The following is a 6935-nucleotide window of genomic DNA, read 5'->3' as shown; positions in this document are numbered from 1 at the left end:
TTTGGCAGTTTCTTAAAAAACGAAACACTCTTACCCTACAGTCCAGTAATCTTGCTCCTTGGTATTTAGCCAAAGGAGTTTAATGACTTAGGTCTACACAAAAATCTGTCCACAGATACCAGCTTTATGCATAATTGCCCAAACTTGGAGGTAACCAAGATGTTCTTCCATAAGTAAATGGATAAACTGTGATACATCTGAAATGGGTTAAAGTTAACAAAAATCACAATGGCCGCACTAAGGCTTCAGCAAAGCTCGATTTTAAAGTAGTCTTTTTCCTCCCTTCTGCAAACCTCTCCTCCTCCCTTCTTAGCCTTTTATTTCAAGAAGCAGGTGCCAACCCTCAAGACAAGCCGAAGGAGGCCAGTAGCATGTAAACACTTCCTGTCACAACCAGCTAGACCCTGTATTTGCTTATAAAAGCCTCAGCTCCTGCCTCTAGGTGGGCTTGCAGGTTTTGAAGGCCATGGCTTGCTGCAGCCTTCTTGGCCAGTCAGAGCAATAAAGCTATTGTGACTCTTTATCCCAAACTTTGTCTTCGCCTTTTATTTTGGCTCTGAAGCATGGAGGTTGGTTTTTGACAACACATCTAGACCATGAAATATTACTCTCTGCCAAAAAGAAATGAGTCACCGAGCCACAAAAAGACATGGAGGAAACTTAAATGCATATGACGGCATGAAAGAAGACAATCTGAAAATGCTACATACTGTATGATTCCAAATATATGAAGACAAACTGTAGAGTAACAAGATCAGTGATTGCCAGGGTTTGGAGGAGGGATGGATGACTATGCAGTGCACAGAGAATTTTTAGGGCAGTTCAACTCCCCTGTATGATACTAACAGTAGTGGATACATGTCATTATATATTTGTGCAGTCCTACAGAATATACAACACAAACAGTGAATCTTAATGAAAACTACTGGATGGGGAGTGGGTTTTTAAAAAATTTACTCTCAATTTTGTTGTAAACCTAAAATCTCTCTCAAAATAGTTTAGGGGTGCCTGGCTGGCTCAGTTAGTGGAGTGTGTGACTCCTGATCTTAGGATTGTGGGTTCGAGCCCCATGTTGGGTATGGAGATTACTTAAAAACAAAATCTTTAAAAATAAATAAATAAAAATAAAATACAGTCTATTTAAAACATTTCAAAATCCATTGCTTTTGACCTCTGCGTATATCTTAGAAACATCTGGTAGCAAGGTTAAGAGAATGTGTTCGTGAAATAATCCATACCTAGTGCAAGGAAGGAACTGTTAACCTTAAAAAGAAAACTTGTCAGTTATTTTACCAGCAAAAAATGAGTTTATGCAGGAATAACAAAGACTTGCAATGGGAGGCGTACACACTACATCAAAAACCAAAGGCAAATCCAACAAAGAAGAATGTTACTTTATGGAGAAGGAGGAGGAAATTGGATCGTTTTGAGTACAAGTCCCTTGGAGGAAAGCAGAAGTTCAGTGTGAGGAGTTTCTCATTGGCTGAATTGCAGCAGTAGTTGATTTCTTATAGGAGAGGCAGTGTACATTTTTCTCTGTTGGGGCATGTAATTGATGATTCTTCCTGTTGAAGATTCTTCTGTTGGGACCTATAATTGACAATTCTTCCTGTAACTGAGTAGTAATGTTCTCCCTTTCTAGTCTCCTGACTCTACTTTAGAGAAGTTTTCCTTTATTAATTTTCATAGAATGATGGAAAGTGCAGCAGACTTGCACCGAGTGGAAATATTTTAGCACTTTGTGACTATAAAAGAATATTTCTCATGTAAATATATGAGAAAAGTAGTTAAAATTGCTTGAGCAACCGTTTAGATTGGTTAGCCATAGGTAAGATGGTGAACTAGTTTTCCTTAGTACCACAACTTCTCTGATTTCCTATCTTCAGTTCCTTCCTTCCTTCCTTCCTTCCTTCCTTCCTTCCTTTCTATTTTTTAAAAGATTTTATTTACTTCAAAGTAATCTCTATGCCCACTGTGGGGCTCAAACTCACAACCCTGAGATCAAGAATAGCATACTCTACCAAATGAACCAGCCAGGCACTGCTCCTTCCTTCCTTTTTTATTATTTTGTGAGCATATACCTTGTGTGAGTGTGTTCAAATTTGCTATGCTTTAATCCACCAGAACCAAAAGGTCATGGGCTGTAATGTCTTTATCCTGTTTATCTTTCTCTTTATCATCCCTTTTCTCTGTAGGCCCTGGTTCCTACTTCTTTTTCACTCAAATCTTTTTCTTTTTTTTTTTTTTCAAGATTTTATCTATTTATTTGAGAGAGAGAGATGGAGAGAGCATGGGGGGTGGTGCAGAGCAGAGGGAGCAGCAGACTCCCCACTGAACAGGAAGCCCATTAAGGGGCTCAATCCCAGGACCATGGGATCATGACCTGAGTCAAAGGCAGACAAGGCAAGACAGCTGAGCCACTCAAACACCCCCTCACTCAAATCTTTTTTGTCCCCTCTCCTCCATTTTTCTTTTGTTTTTGGAAAAGGATGGAGAAAAATAAAGGGGAAGATGAAGCAAATCCTGTGAGAGAAGTAGGTCAAACTGGGAGTAGATTTGTCAATCTTAGAGCATTCTAAATATAGGACATTATTGATCAATAAAAGGAATAGAAAGTCTTATTGTATGAACATTTTTTTCTTTACCTGAATCCCCCACCTACCTATTCCTTTTCAGTTAGCAAAAATAAAGGATGTAAGAAAATTTAAGGAAAACCACAAAATTGAGATGAATAGATGGTTTTGATGGATTACATTATATTTGCTCCTTCTCTTTTGGATTTCAGGGACCAATGGGCATGTTTTCCTTTTGCTATGAATACATACAGTATTTAACTCTTTCTGGACATCATTTCTTTGGACCAACTTCTTCAGAGCTATATGACTACACTTCATGTTATCTTTTGTCTTAAGTTATTTTGTTCTAAAAGATTATACAACACCTTTTTCCTGTTAGGTCCTTTAGGTTCTTCTATTAACTGTTGAATCTGTGTTAGTTTTGTTTTCCCCAAAGCCAGCATCTTGAGGTCCTTGAGTCTGAAGTATTGTTTTGTCACTTGTGGTGTTTTCTTCCTATTGGAAGGCTTTACTATTTTTTCTCTGCATATTACATTTTATCTGGCCTCCAAGGTTTGGCTTAAGTTCATTTCCTCTTTTAAGTTTTAAAAATTTCTCTACTTACTTCCCAAATGTGTCCTATACAACTGTGCATTTGTGGTTGGCTGAATATTGGCCCCTGCCCCCAAAGATGTCCACTTTCAATCCTCTAGAATCTGTGATAGAGATTTACACGGCAAAAAGTACCCTGCAGATGTGGTTAAATTAAGAACATTAAGATTGGAGAAGTTATCTTAGGTTATGCAGGGGGGCTTAATGTCATCGTAAGGGTCCTTCTGAGAGGGAAGCCAGAGGATCAGAGTGGGAGAAGAGGTGATTCTACAATGGCAGTAGAGGGAGAAAAGGCAATGAGATGTGGGGCCAGGAGTCAAGTAATGAAGGCAATCTCTAAAGCTGGAAAAGACAAGGAAGCATATTCTTCAGAACCTCTAGAGTAACCAACCCTACCAACAGCTTGATTTTAGCCCGCTGAGGCTGATTGTGAACTTTTGACCTCCAGAACTGTCAGATAATAAATCTGTATTGTTTGAAGTTACTGAGTTTGTGGTAATTTGTTATAGCAACAGTAGGAAACTAACATGACATCATTAAACCCTTGACAATCCTCTAGGCCTGCTCCACATAATTTAGCACTTTACTGTCATGTTCTCCAAGCCTACTACATTAAGTGGTAGAATGTAAATTCTTGGTGGACAGGAACCAGAATTTCTACCTCTTTTTTTTTTTAAACAACCTACAATGTCTAGTCCAATCTTAGGAACTAAGGTATTTGGAATGGATTGAAGCATAAAAGAGAATGGCCCCTTTCTGTCTCCACTGCTGCCATGGTGCCCAAGAAAAAGCTTTTAGTGAAAGGGAGCCAAAAAAAAAAAAAAAAAAAAAAAAGAACCAGCAAGTTCTGAAGCTTACCCTTGACTGCACTCACCCTCTAGAAGATGGAATCATGGATGGTACCAATTTTGAGCAGTTTCTGCAAGAGAGAATCAAGGTGACCAAATAAACAGGTTTGGACTTAAAAAAGAAAAGAAAAGAAGTGAATGGAAGAGCTGGGAATCTCGGTGGAGAGGTTGTAACCATTAAAAGGAGCAAGAGCAAGATTTCTGTAACTTCTGAGGTGTCTTTTTCTAAAAGGCATTTGAAATATCTCACCAAAAAATATTTGAAGAATAATCAAAGTGATTGGTTATGTATAGTTGCTAACAGCAAAGAGAGTTATGAACTGCATTACTTCCAGATGAACCAGGAGATGGAAGAGGAGGAAGACGAGGATTAAAACTCATTTGGAATATTTTGCATGAGTTCTTGAATAAAGAGAGAGGGAGAGAGAGAGAGAGGACAGCCCCTACCAATGGGGAGATGAAAGATATTTTGAAAGACATAAATGACTCAATGAACTTACTTCTTCAGCATCAAATTCTAATCTTGTGCTTTGAGCTCTCTCTCAAATGCAGTGTTAGGTGCACAGTACCTGCATAATGGAGGGTGGAACACAGTGGATCTTCAACAAACACTTGATGTATTGAGCTGAAATCTGCAGGGGAAGGAAGGAAAAGGAGAAGGAGAAAAGAAAGATGGGTCTGGCAGAAAGTCCTCCTTGTCTCTTTAGCTGATGCCTTTTTTATTAAAGTAAAATGTTGAAAAAGAAACTTCATCAAGGGGCGCCTGGGTGGCTCAGTGGGTTAAAGCCTCTGCCTTTGGCTCGGGTCATGTTCCCAGGGTCTTGGGATCAAGCCCCGCATCGGGCTCTCTGCTTGGCAGGGAGCCTGCTTCCTCCTCTCTCTCTCTGCCTGCCTCTCTGCCTACTTGTAATCTCTGCCTGTCAAATAAATAAAAAAAAATCTTAAAAAAAAAAAAAAGAAACTTCATCAAAATTTCTAACATGAATCTTACCTGAAAGCAAAAGAGAGGACAAGATAATAAAAATAGCAGGGTGTGACAGTTTAATTTCATCCTATTAAATTCAAACAACCAATCTTTTAAAATCAAAGTAATATGGCTTAACACTGTGCTAGGAGATAAAGAGGTTACAGACAACCGTAGGGGACAGGTCCCTTCTAAAGGACCTTAATATGTAGTTGGGATAATACTAATAATCACCTAGGGTGACCAGGCAGTTTATTGCCATCTTGTGTGATTCAGACTTTGGAGATGATAGGTATTTGGAATTTGGCTCTGGACAATCAATACTTCATTCATTCAGTACACATTTATTGAAAATTCATTATGGTTTTCTCTGAGTAAGACTTACTGCTCAGGGTTTAAAATCTAATAAAAGGAAGTCAAAGGAAATAACCCATATAAGAATGGATTAAATGCTAAATAGCAAGATGCTTTGTAGTTGAGAAAAGGTTATTACTATAATTTCTGAAAGTTGAAAGGGGAGGGGAATTGTGAATTATTTTAAAGGTATTATTTAGATCGAGCCTTGAAAGATGAGTAGGACTTTGAAAAGAATAGAATATTCCAGGCTGAAACATGAGCAAGAACACTGAAGACATCAAAGGGCATAGTTTTAGTTGTATGTTGGGAAGGAACAAAGGATGTTTGAAGGGTAGTGCATTATTTTATTGCCATGGTAACAAATTACCACAAACTTAAAACAACAAATTTATTTTCTTATAGTTCTGTGGGTCAGAAGTCTAACACAGGTCTCACTGGGGTAAAATTAAGGTGTCAGCAGAACTGAGTTCCATTCTAGAGTCTCTAGGGATGAATTTCACTTCCTTGTCTTTACAGCTTCTAGAGGTTACCACAGAACTGGTGGGCAAAGCCTTTCCCATCATTCTTCATAGTCACATCTCTCTCTGCCTCCCTCTTCATTTCAAAGGCCCTTGTGATTGATTTGGCCATTTTAATAATCCAGAATAATCTGTTTTGGAGCCAAATGGTTAGCAACCTTAACTATTCTTTGTGGGTGAAATTTAACATATTTGCAGGTTCTGGGGATTAAGACTGTGTACATTTTGCGGGGTGTGTGTGTGTGTGTGTGTGTGTGCATTATTCTGCTTACCACAGGTAGTAAGGAGCTGATCTTGAGAGGAAAGGAGACCAAAACGGTGTGAATGCACTGGTAAGAGCAATGGGGAACAGGTGCATGTTTCTGAGGCTTGACATAAATCCACATTTAAAAAAATTTTTTTTTTTGGCTGCCCCATAAAACACTGAACCGGCAGTTTGGGGGTGCAACATCAGAAAGCCATTATTACACTCAAGGTGAGATGGTCTAAGGTGGGGAAGGAATATCTTTGTATTTGGCCTGAGGCTGCCTCTACCCATTTCTGAGTTTTTTTGATAAAATCATGACATCATCCTGCAGGATCTCTATATGGGCAGTTTCCGGTAATTTGGATCAATTTGTCCAGTAGATACTGCAACCCAGGCCTTAAAATCATTCATCTACAATCAACAAGGGGAGACCGGAATCCTGGCAAATCTCCAGTTAGCAAGGATGAAGCTCAAAGAGCTAAACACTCTTTTACTTTCTTTCTTTCTTTCTTCTTTTTTTTTTTTTTAATGTTCTGAACCGCAGGAAAACCACGCAGTCCTTGTTCTTAAAGCGTTTCCTTAACACAGACAAAATGAAAAGCTGTGCCTGCTTCGGTGAACAAAGCCTGACTGCGCGATCACATTCAACACTAAGTTCTTCCCTTACGCGCTACCCACCTGCTCCGCAACCACCGGTCGCAGGAGCACAACCCCGGTTCCGCAGAGTCTAATGATAGCGCGCCCTCTATCCGACTACGACGTCAGCGCGGAGTCCCAGGAGCACCGCGAGTAGTAGTCCGGCAGGTGGAGGCTAAAAAAGGGGGGCGGGCCCGC

At 39.5% G+C, this 6935-nt stretch overlaps 1 pseudogene; it reads left to right on the top strand.

Annotated features, from left to right (window-relative positions):
* The first annotated feature begins 3940 nt into the window (after window positions 1-3940).
* Window positions 3941-4389, top strand: LOC116867156 (annotated as a pseudogene).
* Window positions 4390-6935: the final 2546 nt, after the last annotated feature.

The sequence above is a fragment of the Lontra canadensis genome, unplaced genomic scaffold, assembly GCF_010015895.1.
Source record: "Lontra canadensis isolate GAN:19392208 unplaced genomic scaffold, GSC_riverotter_1.0 scaffold12, whole genome shotgun sequence".
Taxonomy (NCBI): Eukaryota; Metazoa; Chordata; class Mammalia; order Carnivora; family Mustelidae; genus Lontra; species Lontra canadensis.
Note: the sequence above shows the minus strand (reverse complement) of the source record. Positions and strands in the feature narration are given on the sequence as shown.